At 33.1% G+C, this 22,876-nt stretch overlaps 1 protein-coding gene across 1 annotated transcript in view; it reads right to left on the minus strand.

The window, feature by feature from the left end:
* Nucleotides 1–22,876, minus strand: part of LOC128989669 (uncharacterized) — a 104,394-nt gene that overhangs the window by 55,827 nt on the left and 25,691 nt on the right. The window contains exon 2 of the mRNA XM_054411636.1: nucleotides 13,062–13,107. The gene's annotated coding sequence lies outside the window, so the exon portion shown is untranslated. The remainder of the gene's footprint in view (nucleotides 1–13,061; nucleotides 13,108–22,876) is intronic.

Consider the following 22,876-nt stretch of genomic DNA (forward strand, 5'->3'; position numbering starts at 1 on the left):
AAACTTTAAACAGCATATCACGATGGTGTATTATTAAATCATATATAATTTTTAAAAAAGCACTTATAGTAAACAAAATAATTACAAAGATTTCGTTTCAAGCCACTACATTGATCATTTCACAGATTTTAAGACATCTCCGTTGATGGTGGTCTAGTGATTTCCCGAATTGCCCACGACGATCTATTCCAACTTATTCTCTCTCATGTAGGAAATGAATCAATTAGGGTGGACAGCTTAAGAAGCCGATCCAATCAATAAGCTGCAATTGTTTCACAGCGCCACGTCCTGCGTGTCGGGGTGTTAAACATAAATCTGTCTTCCCCACCCAGGAAAAAAGAGCCGCCAATGATAGTAAATTACGTCAAATCAACTAAAATGTAACTTCCAAAATGTGAATATGTCGTTAAGATCTTTTAAAAGACATACCAACAGCATAAACAATTACTTCCTTCTTTCGAAGAGTGTTTGCCGAATAAGGAAACAGTTCGAGATGTTTTTTTATTCACTCGCTAAAAAAAAACCTTTCATTGTGAGAAACTCAACGTTGTAATCGCCTGCGGGAGATTTTTCATGAACGTTATATTACTTTTTCATCCAACTTTGGTGTGCTGAACAAAATAATGTTTTTACAGAAATGATGTTTTCAGTTACAGAAATCATGAGCAAAGTACAAGTTCTTGCTTACGATATTTTCAGGGCAGGTAGTAAAGGAAAATCAACCACATTGTTATACGACAACATATAAATAACCCGCTAATCTAATAAGTAGAATTTTTGTAAATTAGGGCAGTAAATGGGGAAATTAATACAATCGAACGTATGATAATTTATCTTTAATTTTATGACACATATTGTAATACTTTTTATATTCATTGTCGTGTTTAGTCTTAATACAGTGATCTTGAGTTACGGCGAACTTCAAACACTTGAAAATAAATACAATTAGATACAAAGTTACAAAATACAGCATATTACAATATATTACCACCACGATCGTTTGCGTCCCAATGACTCACAAACATTGACAAATTACGGACACTTGACTAATATATGACGTAATGACAGACATTTTACAGCTTGGTGTAGGGAAAGGCCAGAAGTTCATGTAATACTAAATTCAGCTATGCATGTAAAAGCAAGCTTCCATTTGCATACTGGTTGTATCAATACGTCTTTCAAGTGCCGACATAATATAACCTCTTTTTTACCTCGATATTTTTTCACCTTGTTAGGTGGTGGTAAAATATAATTGACGAAGAGGTTCACTAAAAATGCACAATGTCCTCGTAGGCCACGGCAGTGTCTTAAACTACTAATTAAATGCCCTTTCTCACATCCTAAATCACTATCCTCTAGCCCGGGACCGTTTACTTATTACACTTCAGAAGGTTAGACATAGATGGTCGCGTATTATCACATAGGTGATTGGAAAGATCTGAACCCGGGACCTCGAGGTCTAACGCCCGGAGTAGGGTACTGTATCAACCAGACTAGCTAGTACTTCAACCTGAACACTAGTTGCCTTTATGTTTATGGTAAAACTGTGTGTTATTTAAACAAACTATATTCAGTGACAACACGATAGTAGTGGCACTATATGGATTTACAATTGAAACCTAAATTAACATTTAAATAGCATGCTCGCTGTTTGCATGGAATGACAAACGACTTATCGTTTAATATCCGGTGGTTCGCTCTGAAGAGTTAACTATCTACCCAGTTAAATGAGAATAAAAAGAGAATATTTAAACTTAACAGGTGTTATAAATCAATTTCTGCGTTTATATAACATTTTTTTAAATATATCACTCTTTGTTTGTTTATACTAGAAATGAGAAATAAGAAGTAGACCTAACTGTGTGTATACTCTGACTGTTTGTTTGCAAATCATTAACGCACAGCAAGTAAACATACCTGCTGGAAATCCCTATAATTAGTACACTCGACACTTAATTAGTTCAATATTTGTATTGTATAAGAGCAGCAGTTGCTTGAAATAGAGAGTTCGATTTTGCTGTGTTAATAGCATAAACTAACTATGTATCTAGTAATATACATAGTTAGTTCTTTGGTTTTTTTGTTTTTATTTTTTGTTAAAATACGTTAAAGAATTTACAATGGTTTGGTCATAAAATGGTACCAAATTTGATTGATTGTACAACTAGCTGTTGTACCCGTGCTTTGCAACGGGAAGAGGACCTGAAATCGAAACATTTTGATCTTTACATCTGTTGTATAAAATATACACATCCGCCAACGCTTTTACAAACAAAATTCAACCCTAATGGCCTTTGTGTCAATGCGGAAAGGAACCAGGTTTCTGCACTGTACATAACAACAGGCCTTAATGAGAGTTTTGTACAGCTTCATCTTTGTCTTGCGGGTCATCAGCTTATATTTGAGGATCTTAAGGTTAGTATAATATGCTCTGTTACCAGCCATGATTCAGTTTGTGATCTAAACATTGTAATTGTCATACTGTTTCCATGAAAACATACCAATAACATTATTTTCATAACTAAGCTTTAATAAATCCAAAGCAGAGCCGGAATTGATACAGCAACGGTTATAGAATCTTTTCTATACTCATTGACATAGTTTTAGAATAAATAATCCATGATAAAACTTTAGATTAAAAAAACTACCTCATAGTTATGGAAAATATTATATTTAATCTCTTTCTATCAGCTGTCTGAAATTGTGAAATATGCAATTTAGCAGTTCTTCTTGTTTACATTGAAATGTCAAAGCAAATGTAAACAAACATTATTAGTGTTCTCATCACAGCCATGGAGACAAATCAATATTTACTTTTAAAATCCTCACCTCAGAACTTTTAAAGCTAAAGGGGCAAAGCCCACGGTCAGTATCAAAGTGTGAATAGTCCTATAATGGTCCTTGGTATGGTAGCTATATTTTTATAAAAGTTAAGCCCAGTTGGTTTAGTAGTTTTTGCACCTATTAGTAATACACATACAGACAGACACCATTAGATTTTTATATAATAGTATAGAAGTATAGATAGTAAACGGACAAAAATTGTAACACAAAATCTGGCAATCCTGTTGATTTTTCTAATCATTATATACCGAAAGTTTGAAGTTTCCAATTTGCATCTAACTGTCCTACAACTTTGGATTCACATTTTCACAACCAGCTGGTGTGGACTGAAACAAATCCAGCGTAGTGAGTAACTATACCCCCATCCTTATATTTTGGAGTAGATGTTTGTGGTTATTTGATGGCTTAAATATTTTTTTTAAGATGATCAGATTCGTTATCGAATTGTGTAAAGTACTTTATTGATTCCAAAGTTCATCAAATTGTTTGCTACACACCTCGTGACGTCACCCAAGTTTTACGAGAGGCCAAGACATTACAAAGAAAGGCCAGTGCATGGCCTACTTATCTCTCCTCGGCCTCTGCCTCTCGACTGGCGAGAACGTCTTTATAATGTTGTTGGAGCGGAGAAAATTGGTCCAGAAATAACAGCGAGGTCCCGTTAGCAAATATCACTTGGGCAATGCTTTGAGAACACTGCTATAGCAGACTAGTCTAAGGGGCATGGAACGTGTTGAATCTATCACAACATTATGCAAAACATTTGAAAACATAAATTAAAAATCATTTATGAAGCACTAAACTCTTTCATAGTTTATTCGTTCGCGTCCAATTCAATAAGGTAAGAGCAACATTTGCCATGTTACCTACCTGAATGCATAATGGGTTTCTCTGAACAGTTGTCTATCTTCAAAATAGTATTTTCAAATAGTAGATTCCCAAACTATACATTGCAACAAATACATGTTTCGTTAAAAACCTACATTACATTGGTCGTGGTCGTGCATTGTTAACCCTGCTCACTTAACCTATGTCGACAAGAAATATGAAGAAAGATTGCAAAGATCCCAAAAATTATTTTATTACATAAAAAAACCTGTGCGGAACAGATATAAACCTGGGGTATATTTTCTCATTCAAAATTACTATTAGGACATACGTAAAGTTTATATTTTCATCTTTTTAACAACTAGCTAATAAGTTGTTACTATTTTAAAATTCTTCCAGATATAATAATGTGTCTGTTCCAATCGTGGCGAAAGCGTTTTATCAGAGGATGTAGATAGTAAAGTTAACATAAAATACCAAATAATTAATTTCACTGATTTTACCATAACGTAAGAATAGTGTCCAGCTTCAACCTGTACATCAACTACATTTTTCCGTTCTTTAAATACAAACTGTCATGTAAGGAATTTTTGCGTACAATTGCCAACACGATTAGTAATTTAAGCAACGTTTTCACAAAGTTTCGTGATCTACAGCCTGAACCAGTCTTGACAAAGTATTTCAAACATATCAGGAATAGTACACAAATCCAGTACTCACCAAAAAACAACGTCAGTCAAAGAATTGACAATAACCGTTCTCTATTTCATTCTAAGGCAACAAAAACAGAGAGGATAGTTAGAGAAAGAATGTTAAATGTCCACGACTGTAGAAGATCATAACTCATGACACTCCCCCTAATAAGCAGAATTACCGAGGTTAAAAGCCGAGTTGTAAAGTGGCGTGATTGTCGTAAGTCATCATCTCCTGCGGTCTCAGTTGGAGTTGGAACCTTGTTAGAACAGTCATTGTCTGTACTGTACTTGAATATGTCAAATAAAAAGAACAAATAAAATGATATAAATGTAAGAGATTAAGTCAAATAAATGTAAAAAATGAGAAAACCCATTTCTCAAACCTGTAAAGGAACGTTCAGGACTTTCAAGAAGATTAAGTTACAGCGGAAGGGATTTCCTATCAATGTGATGATTATGACATGATTTGTTCACATAACATCTTTTATCTCCAGTTACATTGAACTATCTATGTATATTTTCGGATGATTTAGTAAAAATAAAAGTCTAATTATTCGTTGTTGTTGGATGGAGGGAAGAACCTAGATTTAGATTTGGGGTTAATGACACCTAAATAATATGTAAATGTTAGTTTAGAAAAACGTTGTCAGTTGTCAGGCACTAACAAAATCTAAAGTAAGTAAATGTGAACGTAAACAGTTTTGCAATTACATTTTTATTAATAAATGTTTAAAATCTATTATAAACAGACAACAAAGTAAATACTTTTACTGTTGAGAATTACTTTTAAAACTTTCTTTAATTCAAACTAAGAGGAAACCCAAGCTCATAAGCTCATAAGCGTTTTGGTAAGCTCATACAATTTGAGTGTTAATGAATTAATTGAATTGAAAAATTCCTTATTGATCGACATGCATATCATTGAAGTAACAGTAATCAAATTATAATAGTAATTGGAACACAATTATAATTACGTTATTCCTTAAAATTATTGAAATACTGTGTTAATAAGTCGTGTTGAATACTTTTATTTTTGACGGCCGCAACATTATTTCGTGTTAAAATAAAAACGTTGTTGGATTCGGCATTTTCATACAGATCCAAAATAAACGGTAATATAACCATTGACTATATACATCTTATAGTCAATCATATAATAGTTCCAGCAACATAGTTGTATCGAGTTTTATCAAACATCAGATGTTTCCCAAGGTCTACTAGTGTCAGATGGCGTTATCATGTTATCAGCTGATGCTCTGTTGACATGAGTTATGTTATGTCACTGGTTTGATTTATCTCTATATCACTGGACCAATCAGCTGTAAAATATGACGTTTCATCTCTACGAGCTGAAGCTATAAATAATGTTCAACCAGAGATAGATACAGATAAATCGGTTATCATATAAACCTTTGGATTTCTAACTTAACAATACAGAATATAGAAAAGGCATGATTTCTGTCTACTCCTTATCCTCTGCCTACTACCTACTACAGACCCAATTGAAAATACAAAAATTAAATTATGAATGCATTGTTGGTAACGTAGATTCTGTTATTTAGGAGTTAATCTTTACATTTTTCTGTTTAGGAATCAGTCTCAGGATAAATAAACGTACTATTTTTTCTATCGGCTAAAAAGATAAACTAAATTGTCTACACTATCTATTATTTTAATGTATGATTCCAAAAGAATCTACTTTACCTTTTTTCCTCATATTATGTTGTATACACATTTATATCAAGTATTCACTAAGCAAAGATGAAGGCATGTGATTGCTCTAGCAAGAAAAGTTAACGTGTTCGTATCATTTTCTCCATAGTACAGTATAACTCTACACATTCTTGCGTACATCAAATCCAATTGACGTTTTAATGTCCTACACAATTACTAAATTATAGCGAGGATACTAAAAGAAGAATCTTAAAAATAAATTTATTTTATATGAATAAAGTTTCGGTCCAAACTGCCATGTTAGCTCAGCCGAGACTTTCATATGATGTTTATATTGGAAACAGGGAACGTTCGGGTATTGATTGATGTGCTCTCTAACCCAAACTTCTACCTTCGCAAGAATACACGAGGAAGAAAATTGGTAATGGAAAAGTAATATGAACATGTACATAATAGATAAAGAAAAAGTATGTAAAACATACAGCTATTGCAACATGTACATAAAAATTTCATCTTATCCAAAAATAACTTTACTTTTAATAGTCAGTAGCTATCAGTATGTAGTCAGTACGTATCTTTACACACTACTCCTAGCACGCTAAAAATAAAAATAAACAATAAACAATAACTGTGTTCTTATACATAAACGAATTAATGTTTAGAATTGGTTATCCAATTACAGTAATAAGCCATTTAGTCCAGGACCTGACTAGGGTTCTGTGTGCATGTCGTGTATAGTGAATTTTACTTTTGCATTTCAATATAGGTGTCTTAGGAAGTGTTTTCCACTCGGGTGTCAAGTTCGCACCTGGTACGTTTTCGAGCTATGACGTCATCAAAATGGCGGCCATTGATTTTTTTAAATTGTATATTTCGCAAACTATTTGTCGGATCGGAATGAATGTTTTTTTGTTTGAAAGATAATTTTAAATGCTACCTGTTTTACATTTACACATTTGTTGTATGTTTAGTACATTCTTCGTAATTTTGCAAAAACCTGTATTTTTAAATATTTTTGAGTTATTTTTGTTTGTAACGTTTTATTGATACAATTTATAAAAAACCACCAATGAAAAAAGTTGTAGCACGTTAAAATAGCTTTACAAAAATACCAAATTCGATATGCTTTACTCAAAAGATCACGTCAAGAAACTAGAAAATCGTACAAAACAACCTAATTTTGCGCAAAAACGCATATAAATCCGACATCGATGGCTGTGTTCGAGTCATATATAGACAGTTTTACCATTCAATGTTGATGTATGTGTCTAAAGAAGTGTTTTTAACTCGGGTGTCACGTCTGGACCCACTGCAGTTTCCGGTTATGATGTCTTAAAAATTGCTACATGTTACGATTTCACCAGCTATTTTACTTAAAATAAGACCATTACCCTCTTTTATGCAAATAAAAGCACAACAAATCAATGTAATTAGTCCATAGGAATGTTTCCACTATATAAATACCCCCGGTGCAGCAATCCTTTCGACTAAGCGAATTTCCATTTGCATGGATTGAGATTTATATGCGTTTTTGCGCAAAATTAGGTTGTTTTGTACGATTTTCTAGTTTCTTGACGTGATCTTTTGAGTAAAGCATATCGAATTTGGTATTTTTGTAAAGCTCTTTTAACGTGCTACAACTTTGTTTTTAAGTTATTTCTGATATATTGTATCAATAAAACGTTATCGACAAAAATAACACAAAAATGTTTAAAGATATAGGTTTTTGCAAAATTACGAAAAATGTACTAAACATAAAACAAAAGTGCAAATGTAAGAAAGATAGCATGTAAACTTATCTTTCAAACAAAAAAAAGTTCATTCCGATCCAATACATGGTATGTAAAATATCGTTATTTTTAATATAGCCCTTTCCGCCATTTTAATGACGTCATAACCGGAAACTGCAGTGGGTGCAGACGTGACACCCGAGTTGAAAACCCTTATTTAGACACGTACATCAACATTGAATGGCGAAACTGTTTTTATAAGACTTGCGAACTGCCCTAGAGGCCGGACTAATAGGCGTTTTTGCGCCAAAATTGGTGTTTTTATGAGATTTATCTAGTTTCTTGACGTAATCTTTTGAGTAAAACATATCGAATTTGGTATTTTTGTAAAGATTTTTAAATGTTCTACAACTTTTTTCATTGGTGGTTTTTGATAAATTGTATCAATAAAACGTTACAAACAAAAACAACTCAAAAATATTTAAAAATACAGGTTTTTGCAAAATTACGAAGAATGTACTAAACATACAACAAATGTGTAAATGTAAAACAGGTAGCATTTAAAATTATCTTTCAAACAAAAAAACATTCATTCCGATCCGACAAATAGTTTGCGAAATATACGATTTAAAAAAATCAATGGCCGCCATTTTGATGACGTCATAGCTCGAAAACGTACCAGGTGCGAACTTGACACCCGAGTGGAAAACACTTCCTAAGACACCTATATTGAAATGCAAAAGCAAAATTCTCTATACACGACATGCACACAGAATTCTAGTCATGTCCAGGACTAAATCTTTCCCGGAACGTACACCACTTTCAGTGTTCGTTTACGATTTATTCAATCTCTTTGCTTTATCTTTAGGTCTAATCACATATTGTTTGGTATCATTGGAAAGGGTATAGAATCATCTGCAACTTTTGCAATGGGTGGTATTTGATTTTATCAGCGGTTAAGAAGTTATAAGCAAAACAATAAATATAATAATAATAAAAAACACGTTTTTTAATATAGTGAGATAAATATTAAGTTTACAACAAAAGTGTAAATACAAGAAAGATAGGGTGTAAAAATATATTTCAAACAAAAAATAAATCATCCTGATCCATTAAACGGTTCGCGAAATATACGCATTCAAAAATTGCTGAGCCGCCATCTTGATGACGTCATAGCTCGAAAACGTACCAGGTGCGAACTTGACACCCGAGTGGAAAACACTTCCTAAGACACCTATATTGAAATGCAAAAGTAAAATTCACTATACACGACATGCACACAGAACCCTAGTCAGGTCCTGGACTAATTTAAGCTTCACGATCTAGTAATCAAACTAAGTTTATTGCCACGCAATGTAGAAGGATATAAGTACTGTAGAACTGTTTTATATCCATACAAATAAATACAGTATTCTTATTCATTCTAGTTACCTTAGTAAATAATTTGTAAACATAATTTTAAAACGAATTATAGTGCTACAAATATTAATATATAATATATTAATGTATTCGATCGTAAGCTTTCCATCTTATTATGTACAGATTGGTGTTATTATTTAATCAGCACGTTTGATACACAAATCGAGTACATTTTACCGTGACGATTTCCTCTAATATAACCCGTCTCCCTAATCGTAGAAGTGCCAGAATTGCATTTATCCTTTGAATGCGAATCCATTATCAGAACCGAGATACATTAATTTGTTGGACCGCAGCGACAGAATGATATAACGCCGTCCTTTACATTGAGAGACGCATTGTTAACTCCCCCTTGAACTACCCCCTCCAGGGTGCTTTATTGGTACTAAACATCCCTATCTCCACACGTGGACGGCCATGAGAGATCGTGGTTGCACAATATGACAGAAATGCCACATAAATTCATTTGGAATTGGGATTCATCCGTAGACTTTACCCAACCCCCCCCCCTGATAAGCTGAATCAAAATTGAAATCGACCATGATGGGGGTGATATTGAACGACGCTTTGGGTAAATGATCAAAGGGTTGGGGTTAAAATAATTATTTACTATAGGTCGTCCAGTGGTCGAAAACTCGACAAAAATATGTAATGTATAGAGACTTCTCTATTTTCAACCCTGTAAATAAAACATGTGATTGGAATTTCTTCCATTTATTTAGATTTTCTGTTTATTTTTCGTTGTTCATAGCAACCCTTAAGGGAAATGTTAATTTTTAAATTTGAAATTCATTTGTAGTGCTTATTTTTGAAACTATTTTAATTTGTAAAGGGATTCTGTACATCTACAGGAAAATATATTTCTAACGAAATGCATAGATTTTCCCTGCGATGTACACGAGCTGAGAAAAAACAGTTTTAAAGAAACATGCTTGCATACTAATTATAGATAGTGTGTTTTAAGTTGTGCATAAATGCCTGTAGTTTTTCATGTCTAGGGAGTAAGCTACAGCTTTCCTCATATACGAGATATAGTTTCGAAATATGTATGTCGAACCATCGGGCTTATACGTTGTGAGTGGATAACCGTCGATTTTCAGGATTTGAGCTTCAACCTTCAAAACCAAAGTCCCACATATAACCTTATTCATTAACTGTCTAGAAAGTGGATAGTGGTTGTGAGTACGTGGTTATTGCCTTTAACTCAAAAATGCTGTTAAATCGATACCAATCAGAAACAATTGTGGACTCAGAGTAATTTTGTAATTGGGATATCAAAGACGATATCTTTTACTATAGCCAATGATGATATCTATGGTCAAAAAAGTAACGATGAGTTAGGATCAATATTTTGCAAAACTTGTTCAAAAATGCTAATGTTGTAGAAAAACGAAAAAAAACTACCATTCGATAAGCTACATCTAATAAACAGTGGCTATTATCACAAAATAAAATGTAATTAGTTTTCAAACAAATCCTTAGAATATACTTGTAAATAATGTTTGAGTTCCAACAAAACCGTAATCCTCTGGCTGTTACAAGTCTGACTTTAGACATCGTTCGTGGTAGACTGTTGACTGTAGTACATGTAACTACTGTGAGATAAGCTCCCTTCATAAAAGACAACGGTAGAATAGCGTGCCGAGTTCAGATGGGATTGCTTTGGAGAAACAAATAAATCCCATCGTAAAGACTCCGGTGCAACGAATTGTTTCCAGGAACAAACTTTACTTCCAGGATATCGTAAGTAAACATGTTATAGCTTGTTGGAACAAATTTAAGGTGATTCCAGATTCTGGTAGGTACAAAATTACTTTTGATCAATTCGTCACATTTGTCCTGAAGTTTAAGGTTATGAAGGAAGACATCAGTAAACAACCGTGAAAAACGTTTAAATCAGAATAATTTAGGGATAAAAATATTTAAAAGTATAATGAAATGAATTAAATGAATTTGAATTACTTAACCGGAGTCATATTTCAACGTATTCATATCCATTACGTCATCAGCTTGCATTTCACAACAAAGTAAATGTAAATCTCCCGCGGCAGTAGTAGCATTTCACAATGCGGTCTCCTAAATATAAACTCAAGACACTGCACTTCTCATACTTTTTATACAAGAAATCATTTGTTTATTTCTATGCCATCTTTAAAATGAGGTAATCCATGTTTTTAACTACACAAAAACCGTAGGACGAAATTAGTCGATATTGAGTAAAAATATTATTTACGTGTCCAGTATTACTAGATTATATGCATATTCTAGTTTCAATATCCTCAATCTGCATAGGCTCTCCCTCAGGGATTTTGAAGTTATCATATTAAGCTCATATTAACAATGGCAATGTATTTTGCTGATTATATACATGTTATCGGTCTACATTTGGATTTAAAAATTATAAATAGGCCCTAGAGCAAAGATAATTACACACTTGACAAACAAAATGGAAGCTAAACGAATGTCAAAATGCCCTTTACTTTTAACCTTTTTAATACGACAAAATTAGAGCTCCGTAACATCAAATTGTTAATTAAACCAAGTACCAAGATAGTGACTAATTTATTCAACCACATCAACAGCTGAAAGAGTTTAGGATGGAAAACCTACATTGTGACATTGCGTCTAGTGGAAGCTGTGTAGTATCTTGTAGTATGTAGAGATGAGATAACGGCAATTTATCACCGCCAACTAACCGTGAAGCTAACAGTAGTGAACGAGTGAAAAATATTATTTGAAGACCATAGTAGCACAGAAAACGTACTACTAGTACGTTTTCTGTGATAGTAGTGAGGAAAACAGAGAAAATGGTTGTTTTTGTGCTGTCAATTGCATTTGTATGGTATTACGACTTTAGTGTTTCCGTCAAGAAAATAGCATTTAGAACAAATGTTTGCATTCCTGGGTGAATTCATTGTAAATACATATTTGAAAGATGGTCGTAATAAACATAAACAAAACTCAAACTTGTTTTTACCATCTAATTTCAGTTTCAAAAAACAACTAGTGTAAGAATGATAGTTTATTCTACACACAATTCAAAAAGGCGGTAACTTTCAACTTTGTTTAAATAACAAAAGCTTAAATAAAATGAGGCACAGACCAGTTCAGAGGAAATATGTATGATTGTTTCATAAATATATTTCTACAAAATAATATCAGTAAAATAACTAAATAAAATAGGGTACAATGTAATGCTTGTATTCGTTAAATTACGTTAGTGTTACACGAAGGTAGGAGAAAAAAGAACCTTCAAAGCTACCAGGTGCAAGTTAAAGATTTGAAGCTTGTAGCATAGTTATGAAAAGGATTGTGTCACAAATTACGAGAATATATTCTTTCTTGGGCTTTTAATTATATCGTTTAAACCCTGAGGTATACACGCAAGACCGTGGGTTTTGTATTCATATCACTACAGTCTCCTTTTAGAGTTATTTAAAAGGGGGTTCCCTTAGCAAGAGTATTTTCGTTTTAAACATTTCTTAGGTCGTATCAAAAGCAGTAAAGCCTCAGTCATTTAAAACTAAAGTGTTTAGAAAGGTAAATCTATCTACCACGTATGTGGCTCTTGTATAACCCAGTTAAGTAAGAAGATCCTGACCCAAGTGGGACTTCCCACTTGAAAGTCCCAATCCCAAACCTACATAGGATTAGGAAGATAACCAAAAGGTTTTACAGTGAGATTAACAGTTCGATTTCGGATTTGAATTAAAAGTACCTATACATATTCTTAGGCATGTTATAATTTTAATTCCAGTTTAAAAAGGTTGAGTATAATAAAGGTATAGTACTTATCTTAATAAAATCGAAATTAATCTAAGAAAACTACGCTTTTTTACTATATTTAAAAACAATAAAGTGTCGTACTTACAAATCAACGAAAACAATGTGTATTTTCTTTGCATCCACAATCAAACCTGAAAAGGAAAAGGAAATTAGTGTGATATTTCAAATTATACATTAGATTAGGAGTAAATTATTAGAATTTTGTACTAATCTTTCTATCTTTAATCTTTATCATATTAATATAATATTATCACATATTCACAGGCTTTGCCTATGTGGACCATCCATTTGATGAACATTGTAATTTCTGTGTAACTATATCTTCGTGGAATAAATTATCATTTTTATATTTTTTATGCCAGTCACAGGTAGATGGACTTAGTTTTCTCTCATTAGAAGCGATTATACCTACTCTCGATACTATGAATTTTTAATAATCATAATTATTCATAAACAACTTTACGTCAGCTATATAATCCCATTTACAAGTGAAATCGTAGCACAATTCCAATATAAAAAGTTATAGAAATTTAAAAAATATATAAAATAATGATTTACTTAATAAATATATGCAAAACAAAATTCCTCTGCATTTTAACAAGAACATAACCAAACTACCTTGAAGTTAATTAGTAGAACACGCTTTGAAGTAAGGTTATGTTAAAATTTAAAGTAGGAACAAATGGATTGAGTTTTTTAATATCCTGAGTGAGATGACAGTGATAAACAAGCTTGTGACATGCTACACGAGCTCTGGACAGCTGTTGCTGCGATGACGTCATTGATACCACTGCCTCCTGTAGTGATCGGAAACTACGAACGTCAAAATGTTTAACTTGCAGACATTGTTGTCACCAAGACTACCTAGATACTGTGTTAGACCATTGTTTATTTTATTCTATGATGACAAATTATCAATAATGGTTCAACATAATCAAAGTGGCACAGATATTAGTCGTTAAACAGAGCCTAAAATATGCTTGCGTAAACAAAAATTGAATAAATTAATTTTAATGTGAGCATGTATAGAATATAAATGAAAAATTATAAAATATGGTGGTGGTGGTAGAGGGAATGTTGCTGGAAGTCAACAGTCCCGGAAGATCAAATAATTTATACCTGTGCCGCTAGGTCAAAAACTACAATGTTTGCAGTGTCTGTAGATCAAAAGTCCCAGTAAGTCAAATAATACAGTCCGAGCTAAAAACGTGGTCTATGTTAAAGCAATTGACTTATTGGGAATTTGACCTAATGCAACAGCAGTTTTAATATAACGAAATACGGTAAAATACAAGTTCAGTTTCGCTGAGTCAACAGTGCCGGAAGATCAAAAGCAATAAAAGTGAACGTCGATTCATTGTAAAGTAGACCTCCTGCAACGCTTACTACACCAACAAAACTCGCTTTTAGTTACTTCGTGTTTTGTCATAATTAGAATAGAGCTAAAATTATCATATTTGGTACATAGCTTATCTATTAATGCTTCTTGCCAACTGTTTGGTCAACACTGTAAATAGGTATAGCCTTTCGTCAAAATTTGTGGCATAAAATACCCGCAAGGACGATCTGAAAATTTCTGGTTATTATATACGTTTGTAAAAGGAGATCCATTGAATTGTAGAACTATTTTATGAGTTATAATGTAGTCTACATATAAACTGTGTAAATGTATTACGCCTCGGAAGGGTTGAAACCTGTCCAAACTATCATATATACTATTAAAACGTAAATGGGGTTTATTCACGATTCTGAATCAACCAGACGATAGATTTTCATTAGTTTTGTGTTGAAAGAAAGACAATTTTGAGAACTAGGGAATTTCAAAGCCATAATTTAAAATTATAGTTCGGCCGCTTAGAAAGCGACCTCCTCCAGCATTGGTTTAGCATTAGCGCGCAGGTCGTTTTCTAAGCGGCCGAACTATAGTGTCCCAGTTTTTTATAAATTAAGTTTTAGTTTTTAAAACGTCTAGCAGCCGATGCTAACCTTCTCCAATAAGTCAATGCTTCTAGCTAGCTTATAGTACAATATAATTTGCTTAACATAACAGCTGTGACATTCAGCATTTATGACACAAATTCAGCATTTGGAAGAAAATTCAAATACATACTTATGGTTGGCTTATTTATACTAAAGTCGTGTAATGCTGACCATTGATACATTTGTTTTATCTATGATTTAATTCTTCGGTACGAGGATGGCAGATTAATTAAATATGCATAGTAAAATACAGTAGTAGGATGTTAAAATTATTTTTTAAAGTATTCTTTGTAATCATCGATTTGTTTTAGTCCAATATAATTTGTTTTAACTAACAGCTGGTTGAATGTGCTATGTATACTTATAAAAAGCAAAAAGCCCTCACTGACACACTCACTCTCACTCACTCATCATCACTAATTCTCCCACTTCCCATTTACCTAGGAGGCTGAAATTCGATACACCGATTCTTTGGGCATTAAATAGGAAAACTAAGTAATTTTTATTATGATAGGGCATTCGAGCTTCGCCCCAGTGGCTCTGGAGTTTCCCATGTTAACCTTATGATTTTTCATATTTAAAAGGAACTAGTGGAACCCCGTCGAAATCGACGGTTAATCTTGAGGTTTTATGTAAATTCAGCTAACTGCGTTGGATAGAGTGAAGTCATTAAAATCTTAGTTATATGAAGGGAGGATAAGCAATAATAAATATGACGATTGTGTTCCCTAAAAAACGTGATTGATGAATTCGTTTAACACAATATTTCCTACCTTTCTTTTTATCGGCTTTAGGTTGCCCAAAAGGTTTTTTAGGAGTCTTATAATTGTTTGTTCATTACTTCGATATCAGCAATTTTAAATCCTTCTCTTGCCACATCGACCCATATATTTAATCATCCTGTTTTTACTTGATAATTCATTAACTTATGGGGTAGTTTTGCCTTGGCCATAAGGATCACATAAAGCTGTGCATGTATTTCGTGGATTGGAATGAACCATAATTGTAGGAAATTTTATCACAAATCTTGAACATTTGCGGAACCAAATCCATAACCTAGTCCAGCATTGGTAACAAATTATGCAAATGCGATGAGATGTGATGACACTGTTGTGTTTCCGAATGTTGTGTATGTAGTGAGGTTTAGATGCGTTGTTCAACCTAGCTACATGTGTACATCAAAGTAAAAACTGTGTACACATTTTTTTTAAATACCTGAATTGACATTAGTTCACCTACTTTACCAAAACCATAGACTCCGTAGTTAGTCTATTCCAAAACTTGAACACAGCTCTCATCCTCAACGTACTCATCTATGACACAATTTTCAACCCGATTATCAAAAACTGTTATACCAATAAATGAATCTCATGTGTTTTTTGCTGAATTTAAAAATAAATGGTGATTGAAAGTGGGAAAAAAGGCAAGTACCAACCTTACAATATGTATTCGCTAACCCGATAAGGAATGGTTGTATCTTCCTTTGAAATTGATAAGTCACACTTATTTCATAATTTAAAATTTTCTAAGAGCAATAAAGCATAGATTTTTGAACAAAACATTTCAAACGTATCATAAATTCATCATTTTGTTAAAACTATAAAAAACTTGCCATGCAGTGGAGAATCCATTTAAAATCATAAATAATAATGTAAACATTTAATTTTGACAGTTTCAGTAGACATTTGAATACAATTTTAATATTAACAGCTGGTTCATTAAAAGTAGTGTAAAATTATCCATATGGTCGAAATGTAAACAAAATTGCAGAGTGAACTTTAAAGGCCTCTGGGGCAGAGCCCCAAGGAAATTTACATCGTTTCTCTTTTGAGGGCTCACCTACAGACCAACACCTTTCTTTAGACACCCCTACCAAGTTTCTACGCCCAGCCGTTCTCTCAAATTAGCTGTGACAAAAACCCCGTTTTCCTCCATAAGAATAACATGGGATGGGAATTTAAAGGCCACTGGGGCAGAGCCCTGAGGGAATTCTCCATGTTTCTCTTTTGATGGCTCATCTACAGATTGTTTACAGATTGTTGTGTTGTTGCTCATGTACAGGACCTTTCTTTAGACACCTCTACCGAGTTTCTACGCCCAGCCGTTCTCTCAAAATAGCTGTCACAAAGAAAAACAGTTTCAAATTAATATATAGATTAATGAATCTTAACAGCTGTGTCAATTAAACAATTTATGACAACAGCTAATTTGCAACCAAAAGCTGAGTGAGCGTTTCGAACGAACTTCAACCTGGAGGCGAGTTAACCCCAAGGCAAGTGAGCTCAGCGAACGAGCTCCAACCTAAAGGTGAGTGAGCGTAGCGAACGAACTTCAACCAGGACGTGATTGAGCCATGCGAACGAGCTCATCTTGAAAATTAATTAGTTAAACGGGGCAAAGCCAGCGGGTACAGTTAGTTATTCTATAGAATTATTAGGTTTTTAGCGAATTTCGCATATAGGGAATAAGCTATTACCGTAGTACTCATGGCAACACCTGGACCCGGGACCGATGTAATTTTTCGTTTTGAGTCCCTAGAGGCCAAAAACACCATCCGTTCAAATTCATATATACAGGGTGATCAACTCAAGGAGGCCACCATTGGGAAATCGGAAACGGTAAGAATTAGAGAAAACTAAATAGGGGACATTCCTTTATTTTTTGTGGCAGTTAAAAATATGATTTTAGTTTTTTATCATGTTTTCAGATAGAATATGCAGTTTAAAAACTTTTTTAGCCTTGACATTTTTTCGATAAACCCACTCGTTTAGGAGTACAGCCAATGGAAAAATGACTTGCGGTGTACATTTTACATCATGTAGCTCCTAAACGAGTAAGTTTAGAGCAGAATTGCAAAAAGTAAATTAGTCTTAGAATTGCATCTACATTCCTTAAAGACTATAAATAATAAAACGTTTTCCACTTTTCAAGTTTGCCGCCATTATTTTAATAATATCATTCATATTTTTAATGAATTTTATGGTCTTTTTGGAATGTGGATGCAATTGTTAGACTTTTTTACTCTTCGCATTTTTGCTATAAACTTACTTGTTTATGAGCTACATGATGTAAAATGTATACCGGAAGTCATTTTTCCATAGGCTGTAACTCCTAAACGAGTGGGTTTATCGAAAAAATGTCAAGGGTAAAAAAGTTTTTAAATTGCCTATTCTCTCCGAAAACATGATAAAATATAGGGTGTTCCATAAGAAATTTCAAATTTGGCCGCCATTTTGGAAAATGGTGGCTGAATTTCAAAAAACTAGATACAGTAGTCACCACTCTATGCGACATATTCTAACCAGAAAATTGTAATCGTATGATTCTATAAGCATTGGTAGGATTGCAAAGTACTACACAAACATTATTTCAAGGGTAATAACAGTTACAATTTCCGCTGACTTTAAAAGAGTCAACTTAAATATTATACTAATAGACACACAACTAAATGGAACAACTAATGGAAATACTCACGATGTACATATAACAGCTCGATACATATAAGCATTGAGTATACACGTCAGTAGATAGTGTACACCCAATGATATAAGCAACGGTTCTTGCAATTTATTGCTTATTGTTTTTTAGAGTTGTTTTCGGACTTACTCTGTTTTCGGACTTATACTCACACTCGTATAAGGTTTTCCACGTTTGTCATTGATAATGTAGCCATGTTGCTTTGAAATGGCGACCATACAAATGTATGCATTTTAAGCCAAGTATGAATGGAGATGAGTGTGGGATGAGTGGAGCGATCTTTTTGTCCTGTTTGTGACTAAGGCCGACACAATCCTTAGACACAGCTGTTAATTAATAGTGTATACAGTCAATTAATAGCAGCAGAGGTCAAGTTTGGTATCAAATTAAAGGTTTTATTCATAAAAATACATTGCCGCAAACCCAAACTCTAACGATGATGATGATAATAACGTTATTGATGTCGCTAAAACGTATCGTTTGAAATTTAACAGCTGAAAATAAGTAAAATAGAAAAGGTATTGGTTAAATCCATCAAATTGTAATTGGACACTAGTAATGTTACCTAATTAATGTTGAATCCTCCTAGATTCAAACCTGAAACACCCAGATCGAAACTCGCCTGTCGTTATTTTACCATCGCCTTTTTTATATTTTTCAAAAAAGAAAGATTATATTGATTTACTTTGGATTTTAAAAATGTTAACGTTTTATTTTGTTTAAGATTTATGGTGATACGTAAATATTGTGTTGTAGTAAAGTATATTATATTGTAGTTAAGTGTTAAATTTTGAAATTTTAGGGTGAATCGAGATGAATCTTTTTTTATAACATGGGTCTCTCCTACCTTAACATACGTACCAAGTTTCATAAACATCGGTTGGAAAAGTGCAAAGATAAATATTTGTATGTAAAAAATACAAAATGGTGGATATCTGGTTAACGAAACGATTTTGGAAAAAATGTTATCCTTGATTTTCTGTTTATTTTGACCCAAGGAATTACTAGGTAAAGTATCTCCCCGCTTATTTTTAACACCCTGTTTATGATGTATAGTATTCTTATAAGTGAAAAATGTAAGCTGGTAATACAGAAAGATGTTTTATAAATAATATGAATGTACTGGTGATCTGTATATTCATCTTTTTCTTGTTCTTAGAACTGTAAATTAAAAGTCCACTCAGCAGTCGCATCGTACGATGTAGTTCTTTCCATGCGTTGCGAAATGCTATATTTGCCGTCCTCTTCAACACAAGTTATCTATTGAACCACTGATTGTAAAAAATTCAAAAAAATATATTTTACGCATCACACTTTTGGCTACAACTTTGCCACAGACAAAACCTCTCTAACCCAAAAACAACAAAAAATCTCGCATGCTAACTTTTTCATGTTAGAAATCACGATTTAAAACTATTTCACCATACATATCAATTTTTATTAATTAGATCGGTAAATAGTTAAAAGTTCCAACAAAATAGTCATCGAGTAGGACTAACCAAGAAGCTCTGTGCCAATTTTCAAAATTTTAGCACAACTTTAAGTACACCAAAACGCGAAATTATTGAAGTCATGCGTCGAGAGGACTATCGTTGTTTTTAACAGATTATACTTTTGACCTTCCGGCACTGTTGACTCAGCGAAACTGAACTTATATTTTATCTTATTTCGTTATATTAAAACTGCTGTTGCATTAGGTCAAATTCCCAATAAGTCAATTGCTTAAACATAGACCACGTTTTTAGCTCGGACTGTACTATTTGACTTACTGGGATTTTTGATCTACAGACACTGCAAACATTGTAGTTTTTGACCTAGCGGCACAGGTATAAATTATTTGACCTTCCGGGACTGTTGACTTTCTGCAACGCGTCCGTGGTAGACTGGTAGGTATATTAATCAACAGGCCATTAGCTATATAGGTTTAGCATAAAAACATAATAAAACATTAAAACAACATAACAATCAAACAAAACAGCATAACATTAAAACGAGTGTGTTTACCAAAATACATTTCTATTTTTAAATCAAAATTTGAACAGAGCAAACCCTTTTTGTCTGGTTGAATATGCTAATACTGTTGATCTTCCAGACTATTATTTAGTAACAATTTTAAAAATACCCTTCAACCAGGTCATTTATTAAAACAATATCCCAAAATGATTAAACCATATTTTGAGTCATAACTGAATTCGTAAAATGATTACCTACATAAAGTAGTAGATAGGGCAAATCTATGTGGTTGCGGCATAATTTTTTAACTTTTAAGCCAAACAAATACTTTAATAGAGCTGTAAAATTAGCTTACAGTTTACAGTAATGACAATGGTCAGTCGCCCATACCATTGGAAACTAATATTTTAAAATATAAATGTTTCATATTGCAAAATATGACAGTCATAATGTTTTGATTCGAAACTTTTTCGGAAAACTTAATGTATATTATCATATTGTTTCTAGCCAAACTAATATCCTTCTAGTTGTTTTTATAATATCGAATGGCGAGAAGCTAGGTCAGAATAATTTACAAAACAATGACGCATTCACTGTGCCCATTAAGTTATATAATGTAGTGCCAATATAACAATGACACCGTGTTATCAAAAGATAATAGACATTTTAATCCATTGCTTGGTTAAACACTAATTCTGCATTAGATGACCTTTCATTCATGATAACGTCAAACTTAAAAATAATAATTGCAGTTATGACCGAATTACTCAACAATTATTATCCCCATTTAGTGCTATCTATTTTTTATGTTCACTGGTCATATTACTATAATGTACTTTGTTATCCGTTGACCCAAGTTTCCTGTGTTGGGAGTACTTTGATATTTGCCGGCTTATGACAATTTCTGTTTCTAAACACGGGATTATTATGTATTTTAATAAAGTACACCTACAGTTTTTAACCGGTTGATTGAATTAAATTTTTAGTTATGGCTGCACAAATTGGTTACACACTTTAACAAATATTATTTGTATTTATTTGTTCCAGGACATTTGACTCTAGCCCGGGATTGTTCTTCATATTATTTCAGCCTAGGCTTAGAGGTTGCAACATTTCCAATTATAAATACATTGGTGATTGGCGGGATTTGAACCCGGAACCGAAGTCCCGCACTCCACCATTAGATCAGCCCGCATCCCAAGATTGTTGTGTACTAATATAATAAACACATTCATATACCCGTGTGTATAAATTTTTATTTATTTGTTTATAACCAACTCAAAATTACAAAATAGATACTAGAAATTTAACTTTCAAAAAATAAGGAAGGGGACGATAGCAATATTTTCAAAACTTTATTTTTAACCTTATCTCACGTTTTTAGAATTCTCTCCATATGCACACAAATCAGTGTTACCATTGAGAAATTGAAATGGTTTACAATTTTCCTTTATACATTTTTGTTTCTTTATGTTTTGTATACACAATATTTTACCGAGTTCAATGTTATGGACATTTGATCTGTTCTACATAATTATATCATTTACCTTAACATAAATATTACCGATACCAAAAGGTATCATCTAAATTCGCATGGTAACGCAAATTTGATTGCAACAGAGTCTTTTAAATCAACCTGAACTGGGTTGTTCAAATGTTCAAAAGAGCCAGTAAAAAGACTGGGAAATCTTTTATCTCAAAGCATTTTCATACAATAAACAGAGTTGCTGCTTTGAAAAGAGCGGAAAACATCTTTCGCGTGTTGTTAACGAGAGAAGTTTTTAAATAACCTCCTGCTGGGAGGGAATCGCGGATATAAATGTAATCATCGTTGCTTTGAATCTAAAGGTTTATCTTAGTATTTACCAGCTTTGCTGTTTTGAAAAGGATACAATAAGAATAAAATGGCGGTGTAAGAATCTGAAGTTTGTTTTTAACCCTTTACCAAACTCATTTCCATTCTCGCATCGCATTTTTAGTTAAATGAAATTAAAAATGATTTATTTAATCAGGCAAAGTTAGGGCCACATGGCCCTCTCTTACACTTAACCTGTTTACCCTGTTTAGTTTAACCCTGTTTACCCTGTTTAATCTGTTTAGTTAGTTCGTTTTTACGCGAGGAAACGAATTAGGTATACAGCTTGTTTTGTTACTTGAGTCAAGCATTCCTACGATTGCTAGTTTCACTCTTAGGAAGGTTAAGAGGAGGGAAGCAGATGATGACCTCTCAAGAGGTGTTTACCAGCGAACACAGCTGGTGTTTACACGTTGGCACATTTTGAAGAGAGGGGGGAAACGTGTACAAGGATGATAATGAATGTCTAATAGATAGTGTAGTAATTCAGTTAGGTTAAACTAACTGATTATAAATTACTCCTAATTATAAACTACACTCCTAATTATAAATTTCAGAAAAACGTATTTTTTAGCAAATATCTCAAACATATGAGAATTGCGTAATACAAAGTAATCGTTTGTGGTCCAAAAATA

This window comes from Macrosteles quadrilineatus, unplaced genomic scaffold, assembly GCF_028750875.1.
Source record: "Macrosteles quadrilineatus isolate MER2022 unplaced genomic scaffold, UCM_ALF_1.0 Scaffold_3__2_contigs__length_128488019, whole genome shotgun sequence".
Lineage (NCBI taxonomy): Eukaryota > Metazoa > Arthropoda > Insecta > Hemiptera > Cicadellidae > Macrosteles > Macrosteles quadrilineatus.